The sequence below is a fragment of the Heterocephalus glaber genome, unplaced genomic scaffold (assembly GCF_053883595.1).
Source record: "Heterocephalus glaber isolate CG9 unplaced genomic scaffold, H.glaber_assembly_v1.0 deba00001608, whole genome shotgun sequence".
Classification (NCBI taxonomy): domain Eukaryota; kingdom Metazoa; phylum Chordata; class Mammalia; order Rodentia; family Bathyergidae; genus Heterocephalus; species Heterocephalus glaber.
This window is the reverse complement of record NW_028258379.1, coordinates 21,010,370-21,034,854: the sequence shown is the minus strand read 5'-3', so window position 1 is coordinate 21,034,854 and position 24,485 is coordinate 21,010,370. Positions and strand designations below refer to the sequence as shown.

The following is a 24,485-nucleotide window of genomic DNA, read 5'->3' as shown; positions in this document are numbered from 1 at the left end:
GGCTGCTATCATGAAATAAATCAACCAATAACAAATGCTGGTGGGGCTGTGGGGAAAGAGGAACCCTGCTCCACTGCTGGTGGGAGTGTAGACTGGTGCAAGCACTGTGGAAATCAGTATGGAGATACCTCAAAGAACTAGGACTGGAAGTCCCATTTGACCCTGCTATTCCACTGCTGGGTATCATCCCCAAAGAATTAAAAGAATCATACCACAGTGATATATGTGCACCCATGTTCATAGCAGCACAATTTGTAATAGCTAAAACTTGGAAGCAGCCCAATTGCCCATCAACTGGAGACTGGATAAAGAAAATGTGGGTTTGGTTTTTTTTTATAAAATGGAGTACTACTCAGCCATAAAGAATGAGAAACTAGAGACATGTATAGCTAAATGGATGCACATTGAGGCAATACTCAAGTGAAATAAATAGGACACACATGTGTAAATACCAAATAGTTTCTCTAGTGTGAGAAACTGAAAGTGTAAATAAGCACTAAGAGGTATAATAGATAAAGCGAAATAGGAAGAAAAGGGGCAAAGGGGAAGGGGAAGTGGGAGGGGCAGGGGAAAGGAAAGAAGGGAATGGAATTAATAGGAGAAAGGAAAAAATGGAAGCAAAGTCTTTGTAAATAGGGATGGAGGGGGTGAAGGGAGGGCAGGGAAAGGGAGAAAAAATAACCAAGAGAGATTATGTAAAGGTGCAAATTTCCAATGATGAATGTCATTATGTTGTATACTTAAAATGTACCAATAAAATAGACTTTGAAAAAATTCTGAGGAGCCAAATGGGGAAAGCTCCTTTCATAGTTAAATGTTTTATTGTTTGTTCTAACTGATATATTACTATTATCTTGCATTGATGATATGTATATATATGATACCACAGACTGTTAGAATTTCTTGTGTAATGGGTCCAAATGTCAGCACATTTAGGAATTTCTTCGTTAATGTCACAGAATAGCAAGGTATGTGCCTTTACAGAAGACCCACATAGTTTTCCAAATAGTATTTCCTTCATCAGTAATAAGGAGGGGTATGTGAGCCACTCTCAAAATCTCTGTCGTGGAACATCATGTTATTACTTTAAATGATTATGAAATTTGTTGTATGGTTTTATAAGATGTTATAGATCATATCTGGAATTTATAGGAAGGCAAGGTGAAGCATTAGAATAGAATCCCCAAGTACAACATTGTTCCTTAGGGAAATGGGATCACTTTCTAGTGCTTCTTGGAGGAATACATTGTGGCAGCGATCAGGGTTGCTCATAGCATGTTTATTTTGTTAATACAGCTACTCAAGCATGTGTTGTGCCTTTGCTATGAGCTGGGTAGATGCTGAGATGGCTGTCTTTCTTTGTAATAAGGTAAGGCTTAGCTGCATGAATACATACAAAGCGTTAAGACAATGCCTGGCACAGAGTAAGGGCTCAGTAAGTGTGGCTGAAGTTGTCATGTTGTGTTATTGTAACTGTTAACTGATCTTTGTGGTGATTTGTGAGGTGCTTCCCCATTCTTTTTTTTTTTTTTTTGTACCGGGGATGGAACTTGGGACCTTGCACTTGTGAGGCAGGAGGCAGCATCACTGAGCTAAATTCCTGGCCCATTCGCCATTCTTTATGAACCATAAGTATGGAGGCTTCACAGCGAGAGCTGAAACAGGAGGACAGGCATTCATTCCCTCATAGTCATGGAGCTTCCTGGGACCCACAGAGAGGACCCCTTTCTTCAGCAGCAATCCTGTATTTTAGACCTACCTTTTATTCTTCTTGACTTTGATTTGCCAGCAGTAGCTCTATATGCTGATGTAGAAACTCTCAAATATGTTATTAAGTTAAAAGTGCCAGATACCAACCACATCATGAGTATACTTTCATCCTGAGTATGTTATTTTTTAAAAGGCATTCATATATGCTTTATATGCATAAAAATTTCTGAACTAGATACATGAGAAATTGCTAATGGTGGTTTCTTCTGGGGAACAGGACTGGTTGTTGTGGATAATGAATTTACTTTTTATTTTATACCCTTATCTACTTCATGAAAATTTTATAATGAATTTTTGTGAACTCAGAAACTTTTTCTTAAAGACGGGGAGGAAAATATAATACCCCTCCTTTGTTCCTATGTTTCCCCTTTCTTCTATGTTTCCCAAACTCAGAATATCCCCTCTTGGCAAACAAACAAAAACAGTTTGGGAAAGAATGCATAACACACCTAAGACCCAAGCCCTAAGCTTAGAGATTCAGATTCACAATATATGTTAGCTTGTAAAAGGCTGTGAGAAATCACAGTAAAGAAACCTATACTTTCTTTCACTTTTGTGATGCCAATTAATATCCCACAGAATTCTATCCCATGACATACCAATTTTAGAAAAGCTATAGAAATTTTACCTTTTTTTTTTTGCGACACGTCTCACTACCTAGTCCAGGCTGACGTGACTCACAGCGATCCTCCTGCCTCATCCTCCAGCATGTTGGGATTACACCATGCACAACCTTGTCCAGCATATAGAGATTTTAGAAAGGTGACCTGGGTCAGGGATGTAGCTCAGTGGCGCTGCACCTGCCTGGCAAGCACAAGGTCCTGAGTTTGATCCCCAGTACCAAAAACATGACCTGGCCTAATGCTGGTGGAATAAGGGTAGGTGCTGTTTAGGGATGGTGGCAGACACTCCCATGGCATAGTGGGGGTGATATGTCTTGAGTTCAGTCAAACATGGGTTCAAATCTTGGGTCTTCCATTCACTAGAGAACTGAGCACCAGCCACATGGCCAAACCTTTGGGCTTCACAGTGCTCATATGTGAGGGAGAAAGAATGATACCTCCTTCCTAAGGACATTTTAGGGTTAATGAGGTCATATATATATATGGCCAGCAGTGGCCAATGATATTAGTTCCCTCTCTTCACTCTCCACTCCATCTCTTTTGCACCATGGCTGCCTTAACTTTGTTTATGAACACCCACACTTACCTAAACAGACAACTACTGAAGGATCCCTCTGTTTGTAAAAGGCTTCATTTCAGGATTTATTTGCTACTGGGCTATCAGGTAACAAGCTCTTGCATTTGCAATGTGAATCCATTTCTAATATCTCCACTTATAGATTCTTATTTCGAGAATATGCCTCTTGTATGAGGCAAGGTTCACAGACCTGGGAAGACTTGAGAATCCTGTTTCTCTAAAATCGAGTCTAAAAGTGAGACTGTAGAAATGGCCTCTTCAAATAACATCCCAGATTGCTTTCTCCAGGCTCCTGCAGGCCCCTGCCCTAGGGCAACCCTTCGTTCTTTTGCCTGTGACAGTGTGAATGCTCTGACACATTGGAGACAGACTTTAGGGTTAAATTTAAAGGTGTGCGTGCTAAAGGTTGCTTTCTCCAAGTAACCTTTGTATAACAGTGGTGGGATTTAATCACCAAGTGTTATTTGCGTCCTCTGAGTACTCATGCCCTACCTTGCAGACGCAGCTCAAAGTTCAGGAAGTAATAACAAAGGGAATCAGAGGGAGATCTGAGGCAGCGCCTCAGAAGAATCTCCTAGTCTGCGCCTGGCCTCGCCCTCCTGGGTGTGTCTGCCTGGGAAGGCCAGTGAGTAACCTGCTCATTTCTTTCCCTCCTGGCCCTTCCCACCCAGACGGGAGCCCTGAGTGGCAGACAGGCAGGCAGACGGCGTGAGCCCTGTTGAAGCATTCGAGGAACTTACCTCCACCCGCACCCACGACCTGGACCCCTCACGGCCGCTGCCACCCCACGGCGGGAGCAGGCAGAGCCCGGGCCAGCGTTCCCAGGGGGGCTCTGCTCCAAAGGGTAAGGGCTGCCAGCGGCGGGACCATTTCATTTCTTTATTTGCTTTAGTGTTGGCTTTTCTTTTCAACTGTATTTAGATGGGAGAATTTCTGAGAACTAAAGGTGTTTGGTTTGGTTGGTTAGTTCCCGGAGGGTCCCAAGTTAAAGAAATTTCTTTTTCCAGCAAGGTTTATTAGAATGTGCAACCTGATAGCCTGGCCTTGGAACAAAACCTAACGTATTAATTACCTCTGATTGGTATAACTTTCCCTTTTATAGTCCCATGGCTGAGGGGCACGGTGCTTACCAAATAGGTTGGAAGGAAGAAAAATGCTAAGGGTTAGGGTATTTTAATACTTGGGTACCTCTGACTAAAGTGTACCCAAATTGTCACCACAGCTTAAATAAGCCAAAATGACATTTTATGTCAAATAAAACAAGCAAGTAGAGAAGCCTGTTAAGTAGATTTCAGTGTGGAACAAGAGATGCCAGAGGTGGGGTTTGAAGAAAAAAGCGTTGCAAGATAAATTGGTCTAATTAAATACATGTGAATGTGGAACTATTGAATTAAATCCGTGGTGCTTTTGGAAGAAAAAGGTCTGATGTTCAATGTGGGATTCATGTGGGATTCATGTGGTATTTAAGGGAGAAAACTGAGATCATTGTATGGTGTGTTGAGAGCTCTTTGAGGGGAGAGTCAGAAGGCAAACAGAGGAGGCTGGAGAGCAGGTTTTTTTCTTGGGGCTTGTGCCAAAGGCTCCTCTCTCAATTGTTGTGAGTGAGAGAATAATTCAGAGTGATCAAGCGCTATATTGTTAGCAGGCTTCTCTGTTTCGAATATTTAAACATAGGCCTTAGGTTGCAGGGGCATGTGAAGGGGCAACAGTGCTGCTACTGATTCCTGGCCTAGCCTCAGGTTTAATACCTGGGAAGAATTCAAGAAAAATAAGTGTTAGGGGGAAGATAAGGATATTTGTAAAGTTAATCCTATAACTCACTACCCCAGTATGTTCGAGACATCCCTGTGCTTTACCTCATGATCACATTAGAGTGTGAAAATACTGAGCCATAGGAGAGTAGCTGGGGAAACTGGGACAGAATTGGCCAAACCAGAGGCGCTTCTATGACGCACACGGATGTTCGGCCCGGGCCCATGTGTCTGTAAATGCAGTGCAGGTTCATTCTTAGCACCTCTATGCAAACAGCTGAAAGATTCTCTCTGTAAGGACCAGCTGATGCTTAACTTAGCTGGAGTTCTGGAGCAGCAGTGAACAACACCCTAAAAGGTAGTGCACCAAGAGGGCGCATCTGAACTTTCTGACATGGAAGAAGAGCTTGAAGTTGACCACGTGTGCTGGTGTGGGCGAGCACAGGCAGGGTGAGCATAGCCACCTGAGCTCAGGAAAAGCACAGTGTGTCTTGCTGAAAATAATCGGTGCTTCTTCCTCATTGTCATTATCAGTGTTCCTATGGTGATAATTCTAGGAGTTTGCTTCCTTACCAGTTCGATTTCCTCTTGGCTAATTAAAAACAGGGATTGACTGCTGCCCAGTCAGCTGGCTCATTAGAAGATGATCCAAGAATTCCACTTACTTTGAGGCCAAGTGAGCAAGAATTGGAGGTGGGAACCATAACGATGATTTTTCCCTGGAGAGATTCGGCTTTACCTGGGAAGTTGTGATGGAAAAGCAGATGGATTGCAGTATCAAGGGCACTGGTGGCCATTCTGGCTCTCACACATTACAGGGAAAAGAAGCTGGCATTGCTACCAAACCTGCTTTTCTCCCAGGTCCAGAGCAGGAACAAAGTACAGTCTAGAAGAGTGTGGGTAGTGATTCCTTCCCTTGATGTCCTGTTCTTCACTTTCCTAACTTTCTAGGATTCCATCATAAATCAAACTGAATTCAGTGCCTCCTTGAGTCTGACTTTCCTGAGGCATCTTTACGATGACTTTAGCATTTTTGTTGTTGTTGAATTGTTTTGCATCCATCCTTGTTGCTTAGACTTTTAAGCGGTGATCCTATGAAGCAGATTGAAAACTGGACATATATACAGGAATTAAATGATGCCCTGAAGACTACTTTGTTGGGGAGCAGGGTATACTTTCTCCTTCAGGCAGTACCTAGTCTTGGCCACTCCCCTCCTATCCCTTGTTTCTGGTTTCTGGAATTCCTTTCTCTTCAGCCCCCTGCTGTCCCAGACCTCACAAGTAGGTGTTTAAAGAATGTGAATGGAGCTAACTAAAAGGTCATGGAGATTTTCCCAAAAACCAGAAAAGAGTACCTTAATTGTAGGGAGACTATAATAACTGCTGCTGTATTTTCAGCTAAGCTGCATATACTTTGAGCCCAGATCAGGAAAAATAGTTGTGGATTCAGCCCGGTAGTTTTAGTGCATTTCCTAAGCAGTAAGGGTTGGTAGCGGTGAGTGAAGTAGGGAGGTAGAGTGAAGAGACCTTAGCCAGCAGCCAGGACTGAATTATAATTAGTATCTGACTGCAGTCTCCAGTGAGCTCCAGTTTCCTGCGCCTCGGGACTCTTTGATGGAATTAAGTGTCATCTTTTTCCTGTGATATTTCTTCTCATGTTTCGGTGCTCCTCATGTTAATTCTGTGCAGTTCTTTGGAGGATGCAGCCCTGATGAACAATGTCACTTTTCATCTGTAGGCACATCCTACATTCAGGAGGAGACATCACAGAGAAATTTGTCCTAAACAAATTCTCATAAAGTTGTCCTGTCATCCACATCTTCAGATACCCCAAAGAATGATATAAAACAGCGCTGAGAGGACATGGATTGCTTTTGCTTTAGTTGGAGGCTGAGATCTTAAAGATCAAGTAAGGTGTGTGTGTGTGTGTGTGTGTGTGTGTGTGTGTGTGTGTACATGTGCAAGCACAGGTAGACCTAGAAATGAGGAATATCAAATAGAGGCTGAGGCAGAAGAATTGCCCTGAGTTGCAGGCCAGCCTGGGCTACATAGTGAGTGTAAAGCCAGTTTGAACTACATAGTGAGACACAACAACAAAAAAAATGAAATAAAGTAAGTACTCTACATCTTTTAGAGGTGAGAATGAAAACTTGCTCTCATTTAGAAATCACACTTGGCTGGAGGGGGTCCCCCCCCCATTATACCATAGAATAGATTATCACATAAAAACTCCCAAGTCCTCCCCTCTTTGAATCTATTCCCTTGCAACTTGACTTTATGACTTCTCTTATCAAATGGTGCAGTGTTTCTCCTGGGCCTGAATCTGGGCTTAGCTTTATCGCTTGCTTTGGCTAGTGGAATATGCAGAAGTAAAGATATGCAGTTCTTAACCTAGTTTTAGGGTACCTCACACACTTCTGCTTGCTGTCTTGAAATCTCAGTCATTAAGTAGACACCCCTGAGTGCCTTTGGTGTGGTCCGAAGACTGTCATCCCACCTGACAGTGATGCTATGTAAGCTGTGTGACTGAGGTAATCTTAGACTAGCCAGGTATCCTCAGACTCTTGCATGGGCCCAGCACAGATCAGCCAGACCTATCCAGACATATATACTCAGGAGCAATAATAAATGCTTGTTGTTTTTAGCTACTTAGGTTGAAGTGGTTTGTGGTGCTAAGGATAAATGATACATCTGGTTATCTGCCCCTGGTCCCTGTGTTCACTTTGAGTTTATAAATGTCATCACAAACAGTTCAAAATAACAGAACGAAGGAGAGTCGATCAGGAGGTGGAGGGATTCTATGAGAAGGGGAAGGGATCCTCAATCCTTGTGATTGTGAAGCATTACTTTGAGACATTTTTAACAACACATTACTAGGCCTCCTGTGAGTATTCAATAAAGTATTTGTTGGGGGGATTAGGAATCTGTAATTTACAAAGCTCTAGTGATTGGGCAGGATTAAAAACCATAATTAAATGGTCTTGTCAGCCCCTTCAACTGGAAGATGCAATGATTTTGATTCACCCAGCACTTACCCAAATAATGCTTAGCTGGTCTAGAGTTCTTTACTGGCTTGTTAAACTTTCTACTGTAGAAATAAACTTTATTATCACCTTGGAGAAAAGCATATTGACCCCAATGTTAGATGGAAAAAAATCATAGGTTCAGATTGGTGGCTAGAGTTGTTATCATTATGTTATTATTATGCCACTGGGGTGTAACACATGGCTAAGTAAATCTTGGGTGTTGGGAATGTAATAGGATATGGCTTTTGAGGACCTTATAATCTAATGAGAAAACTAACAGAAATCCATTCCTTATTATGTATTGAGAGAAATTGATATTTTATACCTAAAATGTACCAATAAACTTAATGGAGAAAGGAAAGAAAAAAAAAAGAAATAGGGACTGGGGATGTAGCTCAGTGGTACCACGCCTGTCTGGCAAGTGCAAGGTCCTGAGTTCGATCCCCGGTACCAAAAAGAAAAAAATCAAACAGCATTTTAACCCTTAAAGTATAGGCAAAATTTGACTGTGGTAGATATATGTTGTTACTACAGTAATGCTGTATTATAAACAACTGCATAATCTCCATACCATACAACAATGCACATTTCTTGACCCTTATATCTGCAGGTTGAAGGGAAATCAGCTGATTCTAGGCTTATTCTGAACTCAGATAGGGGTGGCTTTTCCCAAAAATGTCTCCTGTCCTATCCCTAGTACCTGTGCCAGCTTGAGCACATTCTTCTCATAAAGATGGCAGGGACAAGAGCACAAGTCACCTATGCAAGCTCATTTCAAGCTTCTAATCAGGTCATTAATCTGTTAACATCCTACTGGTCAAAGCAAGTCACAGGGCCAACCCCAGTGTCAAAGGTAACGGACATATAGCCACTTTTTTTTGGTATTGGGGATCGAACTCGGGACCTTGCGGTTAGCCACTTTTTTAGCTTGAGAAGTAACAAATGGCATGAATGTAATAACAGGTAAAGAAATAGAGCCATCATCACAGCAGCACAGTTTTTAATAGCTAAAGCTTGGAAGCAGCCCAAGTGCCTATCAACTGGAGACTGGATAAAGAAGATGTGGTTTTTTAATAAAATGGAGTACTACTCGGCCATGAAAAATGAGCAATTAGAGACATTTATAGCTAAATGGGTGCACTTTGAGGTGATACTCTTAAGTGAAATAAATAGGACATACGTGTAAATACCGAATAGTTTCTCTAGTGTGAGAAACTAAAAGTGTAAATAAGGACTAAAAGCTATAATAGATAATGTGAAATAGAAAGAAAAAGGGCAAAGGGGAAGGGGAAGTGGGGGGGGGTAGGGGAAAGGAAAGAAGGGAATGGAATTAATATGAGAAAATGAAAAAAATGGAAACAAAATCTTTGTAACTAGGGAGGGATGGAGGGGTTGAGGGGAGGGCAGGGGAAGGGGAAAAATAAGAACCAAGAGAGATTATGTAAAGGTGTGAATTTCCAATGATGAATGTCATTATATTGTATACCTAAAATGTACCAATGAAAAAAAAGAAATAGAGCCATCAAAGTAATCTCCCTTTTCCTAGGGGAAGGACATGTGATGGAGCTGTATTTTTTCCATCTTTGGAAAGATTGTGGAGTCATAGCTGGATTCTGAAGTAACCAGGAGGCAGAGAACTGTTCACGTTCTGGAGCTGGCCTCTTCCTTCTAACATCAGGCTCATTCCCCCTGTGATTTATCTGGTGGAATTTCAAAGGGAAAGAGAACTTGATGGTTGCAGAGATGCCATTGGGATCCCTACAGAATGCCTCCATTTCCACTGCACCCTATCCTCCAGAATGTGAAGGGGATGGGTCTCTGGGCTTGGTTGTCGACTGTCCAGTTCCAGGAGAGGTATTATTTGAGTGGAGTGATTATTTTAAATCATATGACATCCTTTGGTTAGTATCCCCGCTTTCTCTGGTGAAAAGTAACCAATTCCTATGTAGTGTGAACCAGTTTCCATCTAGTCTGAACTTTGCCATGACCTTTTCCCAAACTAGCTGAACATTGCTGTGGTTAAAGGAGGTGGAGTGAATATCTTTCCCTGCTGGCTCATCTTTCCATTTGCTTATGGCCTGAGCCTGTCTTGTTGAGGCAGGAAACCAGTGTCCTAAAATATGGTTGAGATTCTCACACATACACTCCAGGGCAGAAACTGTGGTCAAAACCAATAATAGAATACTTTATTTTCAGGCTGTGGATTTATAGGCTTTGGTGTTGATCATTCTGTGCTTTTGGATATATGTGATGCAGAAGAAACTGAAGTACAAAGGGATTATGCAACCTTTTGAAATCACGTCTAGTGGCCAGCTGAGGTTAGCAACCTGTTTGGGGGGAGATTGTATTTTTTTTAACCTCAGCTTTTGCTTGGCAATCGGATTGATGCTGCCTTTCTTCACAAAAAGCTTATCAGGATATGGTTACCCACTGAGCTTATCTTCCTAAGAAACCCTGCCTTCCTAGTATTATTTGTGCTCCATAAGAAACAAGGAAGTCTAGCAAGGAGTTATTCTACACTAGGAGAGTTCCATCCTCCAATGTGAGGGAAAGAAAGCCAGATTATAGGTCGTTTCTAAATCACATCTCCTGAAGTTTCTTCCTGACTGCCTTGAGCACAGAAGTAAATTGGGGTCAGGAATGTTTTAGAGGTCCTAATGGTGACTGTACTACTTTTGTGTGTTTCGGAGCCCTCACTTGACATTTCTGTTGCCTGGTGACTATAAATGAAGGACCGTAGCTTCATGTTCAGCAGCTGTGTGGAATGGCTTTCTGACAGATTATGCTGTTTCTATTTCATGTAAAAAAAATGGGTTTAATTAAACACATTTTAACTGATGCTTTATAGGAATCACGATAGGCTGGGAGCAGGTATTTTTTTGTCAAATTTATATATTCAAGCAATCAAATAATTGCAGTGGCCCAGAATATATGGGATCTGTTACAATTAATGGACTAGCTGATTATCTCAGACAGGTTGTTTGCTTTGTGGTGATGTCTTTGCTGCAAACCTTATAGATACACTAATGCTATATAATATGTTGTTATTTTAGCAGTAATTTGATGTTTTACTCCTTCTTGCTCAGTGTTGAGCTCTGTCTGCCTTGCTTACCAATGAAAACCTAAGAGCCAGTGTAACAGAATCTAAATAAGTAGGTATTAAATGAGTAAAAGACTGAATGCTAAAACGAGTGCCTCTTGCCCCTAAGAATTAGTGGTTCCTCACAGGTATTTCTGCCTCTGCGAAATGGTAGTGAAGGGTTAATGTTCTCTGCAGGAGCAGGAGGGATTTGGATATGGATCTCAGCAGAGCAGCTTGAATCACATTCTTTCTGCTACTATAGCAACAGGTTGAAAATTCTGCCAGCATCGTCGTCGCCTGCCTACACAGAAATGCCTGGCTGCAAGTGACTTCATTGTCTAGGGGACAACTGTTTTTTTTTCTATGATGTTTCAGTGAAGCAGCTTCATTGCAGAGACAAAGAGGTTACCGCAAAGCAGGGGCTAAGAATCATGGAGAGAGAGGCAGAGAGATCTTGTTTTGATTGGAGGGACGTTTCTAATCTTTTGTCCCTTGAAGAGGTGTGAGGTAGGGACAGAATTGAGGTTTATTCTGTTGTCAATAGAATCTTTTTCTCCCTTTTTCGTGAGGCCTCTTTTCTGAGAGATACCCCCACCCCAGCCATGTTTGGAAAACTTTCCCTTAATATCATTGCTAAGAAATGAAGTGATAGTTCTTGGACTATTGCCTATGTTTGTGTCTAAGTTTGGAGATGTCAGAATGGACCGGGATGTAGCCTTTTCCTCTGCATTTATCAGGCCTTCCAACTAACACTGTGCCTGTGGTGTTTACTAAGAAGCAACGCTTACCAAGAATGAGAAATAGAGGTGCTGTTTTTCACTTAGTGTAGCAGTGTTGTAAAGAGAAGAAGGAAAATGGAAAAGCTGCTGAGGAAAGTTGCTTAAACACTATTAAGTTCCCAGGAACTTCACAAATGCTTAAAAAATGCCAGGGCTGATACTCAGGGCTGCTGTTGCTTGTCTCTGCGAGGGGCAAGGAAAGCTCCACTGTGATAATAATCAGAGTTTGGGGCTAATTTTAGTGTTTTCTGGACTAATGAATGAAACCTTAAGCTTTGACGCTCACTTTGGGTTAACTGATCGTATGATCACAAGAACATCATGACTTCTACCACTCTGCAAGCAGACAGGGAAATCTGCTTGGCTTATTCTTTGTTCCTGGTTTACAAACACATTCTGGTCAAAAATAACAGCAGGTTGAGCCTTTCTTCAGAAGCAGCACTGGGTTTTGTTATTAAATTTGACTTTAAAAATCTTGTATGCCATTTACGTACAATTTGAATAGCCCTTCTTTTATAAGCTTCAATGTCCCATCATTACAGCCTCGATGTCCCTAGTGTCCACTGACACTGTCATCTTTATAGCTATGTAGTCAGAGGGGACAGGGCTGGGACCCAGAAGCCTGGGGGTCTGGTCCTAGCCAGGAGAGTAGCCTTGGGCAGCTCATCAGTGGATTTTAATTCCATTATGTATAAAATGAAAGACTTGAAAAAGAGTTCTGGGATTTCCCCACATCTCTCCCTACACAGAAAAAAGTATCACCTGAGTTGTTTTAAAAAGAGAATAGCCAGGGGCCAGGGATTTAGCTCAGTGGTTCCGCCACCTGCCTCAAAAAGTGCAAGGTCCCAAGTTCGATCCCCAGGAAAAAAAAAAAAAAAGCCAGAACACAAGATGCAAGGTCCTGTGTTCCATCCCCTTACAAAAAAACCCCCAAAGCAAAGAACCAACCAGGTTCAGAAGGCAGAGGCAGGAAGATTGCAAGTTGAAGGCCAGCCAGGGCAATTTAGTCAAACCTTGCCTCAAATTTTAAAAATGGAATGAGGACATAGCTTAGTGGTAGAGTACCCCTGAGTTCTATCCCCAATACTACAAACAACAAAACAGACTTGACTTTGTTGAAATCTTGTAATTTGCAAGGCATTGGAAAGCTCTTTGTTTGCCTTTCCCTGACTCCTAGCCTTTAGAGCTTCCTAACCGCTAGCCTTTAGATCACTGTTTCAATTTTGCCTCCTCAGGGAAGCCTTCCTTGATCTCCAGACTAGGTCAGAACTATAGGTCTATCTTCCCTGGTAAGTGCATTCTTTCTTTCATCACACCACAGTTTCTAATGATCTACTTCACGTGTTTTAACCCCATTTTCTCTCTGCTCATGACTGAGGGCTCTGAGACAAGCACCCTTCTGTTTAGAGGAGTTGCTTAGTAAACCCTGGCCGCAAGCTGAAGTGTTGCACCAGGCTTTAGGGAGGGTCATAGTCTCTGCCCTCAGAAATCTTAAGGTTTACAGTCCCTCCTTTTCTTCTCTTTCTTTTTATTCCGTGCCTCAGAAGGAAAATACTGTTTGCTGCAGGAAATGAAAACAGAAGACCCGGAGTTGTTGTCATTGATCTGATCATTAATAGGTTTTCACTTTCCTTGATTGGACTGATAAGTCTTTTGTGACAGAGGCTATGAAATGAGGCCAGGCCTTGAAAGGAGATTTACAGGAGTATACAGAATGGAAGGGGTGGACAAAAGGAGAGAGGATGAAGAGGAGAAGGAAAAACATTGGGCTGTGCCATTTTATTTAGTTTGCTCATAAATGTCCCTCCTTTTTGACCAGTAGGCTTTGCAAGCAAGGACTTGTTTCTTAAATAAAATTTTTGCTGGCAGTGTTTAGTAGTGGCACAAAGAATTGCTACTAAGAGATGGTTGCATACACACACACACAAAACTAACTACATTGGACTCCAGAAATCATTTTGCCTGTCTAAACAAGAACAAAAAAACAGACAAAACATTGGCGAGTTCCTGCAAACCAGTATAGTTATGGTCAGTACAGGTAAATGAATCCTGAAACAAGCTAGCCCTTGAACAGTGAGGGGTACTTTAATTCTAAGCAGTCAGTGAAAGTCTGAACACCAGGGAGGGAAGAGAGAATTCCCTAGGTTGGAGGTGTGATGGATGTTCACCATCCAGGAACAGAAGGCTTGGGAGGAGCTTGATTGAATCCGAAGATGTAAGCCCTTTGGGACTCACTGAGTTTGTGATTTGTAGAGGAAGTTGCTTATGAAGTTTACTGAGTAAATTAAGTTTCAGTAGAAAGCATGAACTCTGTAGCTTCAGAAAGCCAAAGCAGTCTCCATTTATCTTGCGAGCAGGTGTACGTAGATAAGAGCATTGTGAGCAGGCAGAACAGGTTAAGGTTTCTCTTTGACTCCTCTCCCTAAGAGCTCAGTTTCAGTGGGAAAGGACAGGTTGCTCTGCATGGTTGTTGCCAGTCGCTTTCTCAGCAGCAGCCACAGGCACAGAAAGCATATCCATAGCCTGCCTCTAGGCCTGGTTCCACCGGGACTAGGCAGGTTAAATCTCAGCCAGATTCTGTCCTTCCTAGAGGCATTTCAGGAAGAAAAGAATAGCTGAGACACTCAATTGCTCTGCTTTATGGAGAGGAAGGAATTTTAGCCAACAATGCAAAGTGTGCCTTGTGTGTTTTATACCTACCCTGCACAAATGGTGCACAAACATGTACATACCCACACACATCCACTGTTTATTCACTTACTTGGGCAGAGACAGTATGGTATGCCATGTTGGCCGAAGACCAGGAAGTAATTGTGTTAGGCTGACAAGTAGCCAAGCCATAAGGCACAGATGTCTTACTGAGTAATATGGCTGCTCCATCCTTTACAAAAGAACATAAAACAAAGGTAGCGTGTGGGAATATGGTGCTTTCCAACCTGATGTCCCCTGGCTAGTTCCAAGTGTCTGCTGTAAGCATGCTCTTGGTTTTCTAGGGATCTGCCTCTTTCTGGACCTGACTGGGACATGGACACACACACACACACACACACACACACACACACACACACACACACAAATTTTCCTTTACAAAGCAAATCCCCTTTCAGTGGCAAAGCCTCTTAACTCTCAGCTCTGTCTCACCAAACAAGCCTGTTACCTAACCTTTCTTTGCTTTTATATGAAGTTCATAGTAATATCTCTGTGATAGAATTCTTGTGAGAAGCAAATAAGACCACCCAGCATTGTTTTTTTGCATAGAGCCTGGCATACAGTATGAATTTTTAAATTGTTTTTGTTTTTAATAGATACTAATAATAGATATGCAGTTTTCTTCTTTTTTCTTTTGCTCCTTTTCAGCCCTCGGTATTTGCTGCTTCTCAGTATCAGATGTTCTGTTGGGCTATGTATGGGGAGAGGCGAGGAGGGAGGGGGAGTGGAGCAGAGACAGCGGGGCAGGAAGAGAAGTGATGGGGTTCTGTGTCTCTGTTCTCCTCCCCCTGGGATTTTTTCCTAGTTTGCCACCTGCTCTTTACCTGGTGATGGCTGGATTCAATACCAGGGGCAACACAAAGGGAACATACATTCAGCTCTGTCGTCTGAGAAGTGAATCTAAGTTCCAGGCTCACTCCCCTCTCCAGGTCCTTCAGCTCAAATCCTAACCCAAATCTAAGATGTGAGCTAATGCCTAACCCTGATCAAACACTTGAAGGATATCTGTGGTACCAGTTGACTTCATTGTAGAAGTTAGAGGAGGTCACACTGTAGAACTGTTTGACACTTAGAGGAAAGTGCTTTTAAAGTCAAAAAGCTCAATAAAGTGACACAAGCCTGTGGTCCTGGTACTCCAGAGGCTGAGGCAGGAGGATGGCAAATTTGTGGTCAGCCGAAGCTACATAATGAGACCCTGTCTCAAACAAAACAAAGTCAAAGTACAGCTTAAGTGTCAAACGTTCTGAGCAATTGAACCTCTCAGGACTTTCAGACATGCAAGGAAGGGATGTAAACCTGGAGAGAGGGCACAGGAGAGAGGAAACAGGAGCTTTCCTGTCCACCTCTGCTCTGAAAGAGCTGTCAGTACAATGTAGCTTAGTAGATGGCCCAGGGCCTAAAAAAGCTTTGGTAGCTCTAGTTTCCTAATCCACAATGAGGGACAGTAATCTGGAACTAAATGAGATAATGCATATAAAGCATATGGTTTCAGGGTCTGGCATATAGCACATACTAGATAACCGTTAGCCATAATTAGCTCTTGAATAACTCATGGATGCTCAGCTGTTCGGCAGCTAATTAGACTTCTCAGTTCTCGATACATAACTTAAACTTTAAATCCCGTTCCTGACATCACCCACTGCTCACATATTGACCATGGTAGATGGGGAGGAAGTGGCCCACAGTCTGCAGCTCCGCTTAGTCTTAGCAGTTCCTAGGTTGGAATTAAATGATCTGTCATAAGAGCTCACAGACAATAGAATCCTTTTAGAGAAAAAATGAGCAGCAAGCAGACACCCATGATGATGAACAGGGGGTTTGTCCCTGTGATGACTGCAAGATGGCATTGTGTCTTAGTTACTTTTCTTGTTGCTGAGAGAAAATAACCAGCATCCAAAGTTAAGGAGGAAAGGTTTATTTTGCCTCACAGTTTGTAGAGGTTTCAGTCCATAATCGGCTGGCTCCAAGGCAGAGTCTCATGGCAGAGGGGCTTCCAAAGGAGAAACAGTTCATGGTAGGCAGAAGGCAGCAAAAGTAATAAGCAGTCCGGGGCCGGGGATTTAGTTCAGTGATTCCGGTGCCTGCCTTGCAAGCACAAGGTCCTGAGTTCAATCCCCGGTACCCGCCCCCCCCAAAAGAAAGAAAGAAAGAAAGAAATCAGTGATAAGCAGTCCTCTTTTTCTGTCCTTTTATAGGCTAAGCCCTTGGGGGGGGTAGCACTCACACCCAGAACTATGCCAAACTAATCAGTGGCCTAATTTAGTAATCACACACTCTTAATCCCAGCATCACACACTCAAGACGCAGCCACCTCTGAAAAAGCCCCACCTGTGATTGCATGTGATTTTGGGGGGAACATCTAGACACAAGCATTACCACACTGTCTATACATATTTTTATCTTTAACATGAATTCATATTTTATTGTTTCTTTCATATGTATCTCACCAAAAGCAGTGTGATATTCTGAATTCTTTCTGGCCAACAGTGTGTGTGTGGGGGTGTTATGTGGTTGGTTTTCACAACAAAAAGTAAAAGAATGGATATGAATTTGTTTTCTCTTTAAACCAGGATCCTCTAATCCAGCCCCCTCACTTTATAATGTAGAAACTGAGGCCTGAGCATCACCTGGCAGCACGTTGGTTTCCGTACTGACAATCCTGAGTGTTGCTCAGCAGGTGTCATGTCAACCAGTCCATTCTTGTATCAAGTACATTTTATAATATAACTTCCTGTTATGTTATCTTATAAAAAATTAATGAAAATGCAATTTTTGGTCATCTTGTATTTAAATAATTGGACTGGTAAGTGGTTAAATGAATTCTGCAAGTGACAGAAGGACAGGGCTTCCAGTCCTGATCCAGGGTCCTCCTGGCTCCATGGCCTTTTGGCCTGTGGCTCTCCCAGAGTCACCAGAACATGAAGACAATTTTAGAGCCATTGTTTCGAAATGTAAGAGTGGTTATCTGTGTGGAGGATTCTCAAGTAAGATAATATCACCCTTGGCCCAGTCTCTTCCTGCCTTTGGTGCGGTATCCCTGACTCTCCATAGAAAATACACATCTGTCTGCTTTTCGGAAGAGGTGGTGATGACAAAATGAACAGTTTCTGTTTTTCCTACCGAAGGATAACTCCCCACAGACCCTGCACTCTCAGGTAGTCAATCATGATCAAAACAGTTAGACTCCCAGTACCAAGAAAAAAAAAAAAAGAAATCAAAACAGTTACAAGAGTGCCATCATGGGCCAGAAGATTGACCCTGTAAGAATATTGCATAGCAGGGCCCCGTGCTGTACCTCTGAACTCCAAGGAAAGGTCAGATCTGCAGAGCAAAAGACCTGGATAATTAAGTATTTTATTCTCTTAACCACGTAACATTCTGAGGTAGTAAATAAGAAGGTATAGAGAAAGTATATGGGGAAAATACACATTCCACATAGCAATCTTTCAAACCAAATTCTAGAACTATCTGGACTAAACTAAGTTTTTCTCTCAATCTATAGATTATCTTCTTAATGATGTAGATCCAATATTTGACATCTCTTTCTTTGTTTAAAAACCAATAACGTTTTATTAAACAACTACTATGTGCCAGACAGCTATAATAAATTCTTTTCATGAGATCTCATTTAATTTGCATAATACTGTGAGGTAGATATTGATTTCCCTTATTTCATCAAAAAAGACATCAAGGGGCCAGGGATTTAGCTCAGTGGTTCCACTGCCTGCCTCGCAAGCCCAAGGTCCTGAGTTCGATCTCCAGTACCACCAAAAAAAAAAGATATCAAGGTTCTAGGTCCAAAAAACCTGATTTTGGATGCATTTAACAACTAGTATGGAGGGTGGAGGTGGAAGTAGAAGATAAAGTTATAATAGCTTTAGATACATTGTCCCATTTGTCAGCCACTCCCATGAGATGGAGTATTAGTTCCTTTTTGTGCGTTAGGAAATTGAAGCTCAGCTAGACTGTCCTGTGTTCGAGGTCACACAGCAGCAGGAGTCCTTCAGATCCACATCTCTACCTCTGAAGCCCAAGTTCTTATATTGCTACATTATATTTTCCCTTTTTGCTGTATTGGGGATTGAACCCAGGGCCTTCACACTGAGGTGAGGTACATCCTCAGCCCTTTTTATTTTTCTTTTTGAGATAGGGTCTTGCTCAGTTGCCCAGACTGACCTCACACTTACAGTCCTCCTGCCTCGGCCTCCCAGAATGCTGGGGTCACAGCAATCTGCTGCCACATCCCACTGTGTTCCCTTTTTAAAAAAGAAAATAAAACTATAGACATTTTTGCATTAGCTTTGACTCTTAACTTTTGACTCTTGATAAATTACATCCAGTCAACTTCAAGGAATGGAGGTTTTCTACCACTTTCAGACTGAAAACAACAGTGCCCATTCTGAAAATGCTTCCAGATGATGCAATCCAGGAATGCCTGATATTACAGTTGTATCAGTTCAATATATGCACGACTCACCACCTAGACTCATTTGGAGGTATAACTTCTCCTGTTAATGTTGGCCTGTGCTTATGTTTTGTGAGATGTGGAGGGTCTGACAATGATTCCTGAGATTCCTCTCCAGTACTCTTCCAGTTAGCACACTGCTTCATAGGAATGCGCTCCCCGTGGCTTGTTCATTAGGATGGATTTTATATTTAGAAATGTTCATTCTTTACTGTTCCACTCAAATTATTGTTTGCTCTTCCATTTAAATCATCAATGCTTGTTATTGCAGCCACAATGAAAAAGGTAGTAATTATGCTAAGGCACAGCTGAAGAACTATTTTTGCTGCTAATTGTCAGTGTTAATATTCTGTTGTACTTTTTAAATTGTCTGCTTTATTGGAAGATCCCCAGTTTTAGCAGGATTTCCCCTTCTTCATTTCCCTGGGAGGCAATGAGATGAAAATGCCCTTGTTTTTCCTAATGTGTTGAGTGTCAAGGCAAGGCCTGGGTTTGAGTCCTGACTCCATCCCTATTTAACTGTGCAACCTTGGGTAAATTACCTAACTCTGGTGTGCCTCCATTTTTTCCGCTGTTAAAGGAACATAATGGTGGTACCTACCTACCTCATTGGGTTATTGGGAGGATTAAATGAGATAATCCACATAAAGTATTTAAAAGTGTCAGACACAAAATAAACAGAAAAACAACTCTTAGGTACTGTACATATATTATGTAGCAGCTGCACCCTGTGAGATGTGCTAGGGGAATATAAGGAAGTACATACAGGCAAAGCATCCATAATTCGTCTCTGAAATCTGGAGTGGTATAAAATCCAGACATTTTTTTAGTGCTGACATGATACCATGAGTAGAAAATTCCACATGTCAAAATTATTAAAAATGTTGTATAAAGTTGCCTCCAGGCTGTGTGTGTAAGATGCATATAAAATAGAAATGAGTTTTGTGTTTAGACTTGGATCTCATCCCCAAGATGTCTCATCATGTGTATGTAGATATTCCAAAACACAAAAAAATCCAAAAGCTGAAACATTTCTGGTCTCAAACATTCAACTTGTATAAAACCCTGGCCTTCAAGAGATTACAATCATAATTAGAAAAGCTACATAAAAGAAGAAACAGTTGACTCCACGAGAGAGTATTGAGAAATTCCAAATGGGTGAAACAGATAAGAAAGATGGAGGAATTCAGTGGGGATTGATTACTGTAGGTTAGAGTGTTCTGGGTAAAAGAGTGGTTAGTATTCAGGTTAGTGGTTACCCTTGGGTAAGAGTGGCTGAAAAAAAGCCCACAGGGCCTTGCTTCTCATCTGGATGCTGGTTACATGAATGTGCTCAGTTGTGAACATTTACAGAGCCGTGCACCTGAGATTTGCACACTTTCCTGTGTGCGTGGTCTACTTCAAGTACATGAAGAGGACACTGGTTTTGAAAACTAGTTGATTTTTTTTTTTACCATACCTATATGAATTTTATTTTCTTCACCTATAGACTGTAGTTCCCACAGGGTTGTCTTGAGGGTTAAGAAGTCAGTGTATGTAGCACACCTTGTTCAGTGTGCGACAGTGCAGTAGGTCCTTCACATGATCAGCTCCCTGGCGTACATGGTTTGCTGTGTTGAGGTTTGGAACCTCTGTCTGGGGTTCATTGCTTTGTTTGGAGAATGACCTTTTGTCATCATTGTGAATGGACCTGTCATAGTGTGTCATGTGGTGGTGCAGAGACTCAGCCACTGGGGCAAAGGGCACTTCTGCTTATTGGAGCCATGGCTTGGCACTTGTCCCCACACCAGCACTGTGGGTTTCCTTTTCCTGTGTCACGAGCAGGCACACCTGCAAGTGACCCAGTTCTGTGTCCAGGTGTGCACGCAGATGTTTTCACTGGGTATCTTCATCTCTGACTGAGCGAACAGTAATGAAGCATTCAAGGCTTTGTCTTCTTATACCTTATTGTCTAGTAACAAGGTATATCCATTTCTTGAGGACACTACTTTTCTTCCTTTTCTCTTCTCCATATCCTCTTCTCAGTACACATTGTCTCATAGTCTCATCTAATTCATATTTATTCTCTGTGTGTCTGTGTGTCTCCCTGCGCCCGCCTCTCTCCCTCTCGCTCTCTTTCTCTCTCTCTCCTCATTGAGCTGCATTCCATATAAGCAGGCTAAAAGCCATTTGACATCATGTCTGTCCCACGAAAGCAATCAATTTGTAACAGCTTTTTCCTCCTTGCTCCCCGTATCGCTGCAGAACTGTGGCTGGCAGTGCATTGTGTTCATTATAATCACGGAAACAGCCAGTTATCCGGTGTCCATTCTTTGCAGGGCCCTATGCCAAGCACTTGTCCACATTATTACAACTGTCACACATCTTACAGGGCACCATTATCCTGTCTTGGGAGTGAGGAACCTGAGGCTTGGAGAGCTGAAATCATCTTCCTAACGTCACCCTCAGCTTATCTGTGGCACAGTGCACACCTGTGCTCTCTCTCTCTCTCTCTGTCTCTCTGTCACGCTTCTTCTTGCAGAGCTGTTCCAGGTGTTTTGTTTTGTTTTGTTTTGTTTGCAGTACGGGGGATCAAACTCAGGACCTTGAGTTTCCAAGGCAGCGGTGGCACCATGGAGCTAAATCCCCGGCCCTGTTCCAGGTGTTTGATCTGATGATTAAATGATGTAAAGACCCTTCTGTGTCACTTTGTCAGTCAACCATACATATACAAAGCCATGGAGTTAGCAAAGGTTGGCAGCATGGTTTTTGGCACCCCACTCCGGAACCTGCCCCACTGTGCAGCTAAGGTTCTTAGTGGTGGGCAGACACTTCCACCCTTAAGTCTATGCTTGACTTCTCTCATATGTGCGGAGAAGAGGAGGTGGCAGATAACCGTACACATCAGTTGGCTGTGTGCCTAACTGCAAAGGAGATTCAAGCTGAGTCCTAGGCAATGCCTTCAATGTAGAACACAAAGGCTACTAGCTTTAAAGAGCAGAAGGCAGCATGTTTGTCAATATTTCATGGTGTGTCACAGTTGGGCAAGAAGCTTTAGACTTGAAAACAGCAACCCTGATCCCATTACCTCATCTCTGTCTGTGGAAGTCCCTGACTTCAAATGTTAACAGGAATCAAATTTACTTCATGAAACAAAGCATCAGCATTGATTATCCTTTATCCAATGTCAGACTCTATTGCTTTTAACATATCCTATATATACTCCCACTGAGATAGCCAAATATTACATTTACAACTAGAATTAATATACTTACTACTCTGCTCTCTGAACTCTTTAAGCTTACAGATTACACATGCTAAGGACTTAATCAGACACAGTGTCTTCCCACAGCCTGCTTTGAATGCTGTCTCATGAAAATTCTTATCCTGAAATATTAAACAAAAAAAGGTAGGCTGTAAAACCCCACATGTACAGTAATCCATATAAATGTATGTGTTTATAACTGTGTATGTGCAGGGTACACAGCTTGAAAGAAACACTGATAATGTCATGATCAGCATGGGTGACAGCAGGATTTAGGTGCTTTTAATGGTACATGCTTCTGCATCTTCTAAGTATTTTACAGTTTCTTCCTTAAAAGTCAAGAAGTTTAATCTTTTTTATATTTATGTGCTTTGAAGCAGATTCGCATGTGAGTTCATTCAATTCAGCATGCCTTAAATCAGGAGTCACTTCTACCTGAGGCAAAGAACACTTGATCCTGTGCTCCTAGGGACAGGTAGTAGCTTATTCTATTAATAATAGAGTAGCTTAGGTTGGTTATAAACATCAGGTCTCACAGTTCTCACAGTTCCGGAGGCCGAGAAGTTGAAAATCAAAGTGTCTACAGGTTCAGTATCTGGAGAAGAACTGGTCTCTCCTTCCAAGATGACACTTTAATGCTTTGGTCCTTACCTGACAGAGAGGAGAGAGGGCAATAGGGCCTCGCTAGTTCCCTAAAGCCCTTTTGTAAGGGTTCTGCCCCATACGTGAAGGCCACGTCTTTATGACTTAATCGCCTCTCAGAGGCCCACCTTTTAACATTATCAGTTTAGGATTTTGGATTCCAACATATGAATTTCAGGGGGACACAGTAACAATCAAACCATTACCAGATGGGGAACAGGTAAATTAAGTGACACCCATCTGTTCGGGTCTATAAAGATACATAAAAGTGCTCTTGCCATTCCCACTTTCCCCTATTCTCTCATTACTTGATTTCAGTTCTTTTTTCAGAAACACAATCTCCAGAAAAGTATTGAAAATTATATAATGTAAATAAGCATCTCATGACAGAGCTGTAGTTGGTATAGACAAGTTTAGGTTTCATAAATCTGTAAATAAATCTTTATTCCAAGAAGGCTGTCCACACATCTCTGCAATATACCAACTGCCCACCCGGAATGGACCCACTGAAATAATGAGGAATGTAGGACTCATTTAGAACCTAAAGTGACCTCAGTATCTGAATAGTAATTGCAGGCCTAACCATGCAGTGATTAAGGACTGTGGAATATTGAGAAGCATGTTCACATGTGTTATTTTATATTTGCTTCCAAACAACCCTGTGGAATTAAACAGAGCTTACAGCTATTTCATGTTATAGTTAGGAAATTAGCACAGTAGCATTTGGTAGAGATGAAATTCGACATGAAACCTTCTGTTCCATGGTTTTATCAAAGGCCTCACAGTGCCAAATGTCTCTTTCCCAAGATCTTCCCCGACGCCATATGGACTCTAAGGAATACTCACAATAATAATATTAAATATTTGTGTAATGCTTGTTAAATACACTTATATACATGAACTCAGCCCTCATACCAATTTAAGTGGTAAATACTTTTACTATCTCCATTTTACAGTTGAGAGAACTGAGGCCTAGTACTTTAACTTAGGCAAGGTCACAGAGTTAGTAGATGGAGTTGTCAGGATATGAATGAGCATGGAGTCCATTCTCTTGACTAGGTTGACTTGTAGTTTGGCGTATCTCTCTCCCATGTGTTGGTTGATCCAGGTGAAAGATGATGATTTTTCCAACAAGAGTCCTAAAACTCCCTACCTCCAGACTTAAAGTTGGAAGAACGTCTCTTGTATTAAGCAAAATAATACTGTTCTATCATCTTGTGGAAAGAGTTCCAGAAAGTAGAGAGAAACAGGAAAACTGAAATGTTTTTGCTTAATAGTGAGACAAGTTTTAAGGGTTCTAGGAATTTATACCTGCTCATAGTTTCTACAAGAATCTTTTCATCTACCTCTAGCTTGACAGCTAAGGAGCCTGCATAGCAAGCAACACACGTCAATTGTACTAACTTTAAGCAAAAGGAATTTATTTTAAGAATATAGCTTTGAGAATCAGAAAAAAAGCTGAACACTCAAGTTTCAGGAAGTTAGTATATCAGCTTTTACAGCATTAAAAAACACCCACAAATTTAGTTGCTGGAGAAAACAGTATTTTGTTTGGCTCATAGTTCTGCAAGTTAGCGATCTGAGTGGGTTTTAAACATTCCCTGGTCTATTCAAGGATCAGCTGAACTCCTAGGATACTCATGGGTCTGTAGTCTGTTGCCTGATTGGCAACAGTGTCTTGCTTCTTCTCCCTATGGTTGCTTATCCCTTGGAAGGTCACTCACATGATGGTCTCAGGTTCCAACTGCAGGTAAAAAGGGCAAGCCCCAGGCACAAGCACTTCTCCTGCTTCTGTTTGCAATGTATGAATTTCATCT

General features: G+C 41.9%; 1 protein-coding gene across 6 annotated transcripts in view; it reads left to right on the top strand.

Moving 5' to 3' along the window:
- The window catches only part of Ston2 (stonin 2), a 158,002-nt gene that overhangs the window by 103,031 nt on the left and 30,486 nt on the right, over positions 1 to 24,485 (top strand). The window contains exon 1 of one of the 6 annotated variants that reach the window (XM_087195448.1): positions 3,593 to 3,814. The exons of the other annotated variants lie outside the window; for them this stretch is intronic. The gene's annotated coding sequence lies outside the window, so the exon portion shown is untranslated. Of the gene's footprint in view, positions 1 to 3,592; positions 3,815 to 24,485 lie in introns of those variants that run through there. 6 annotated transcript variants of the gene reach the window in all.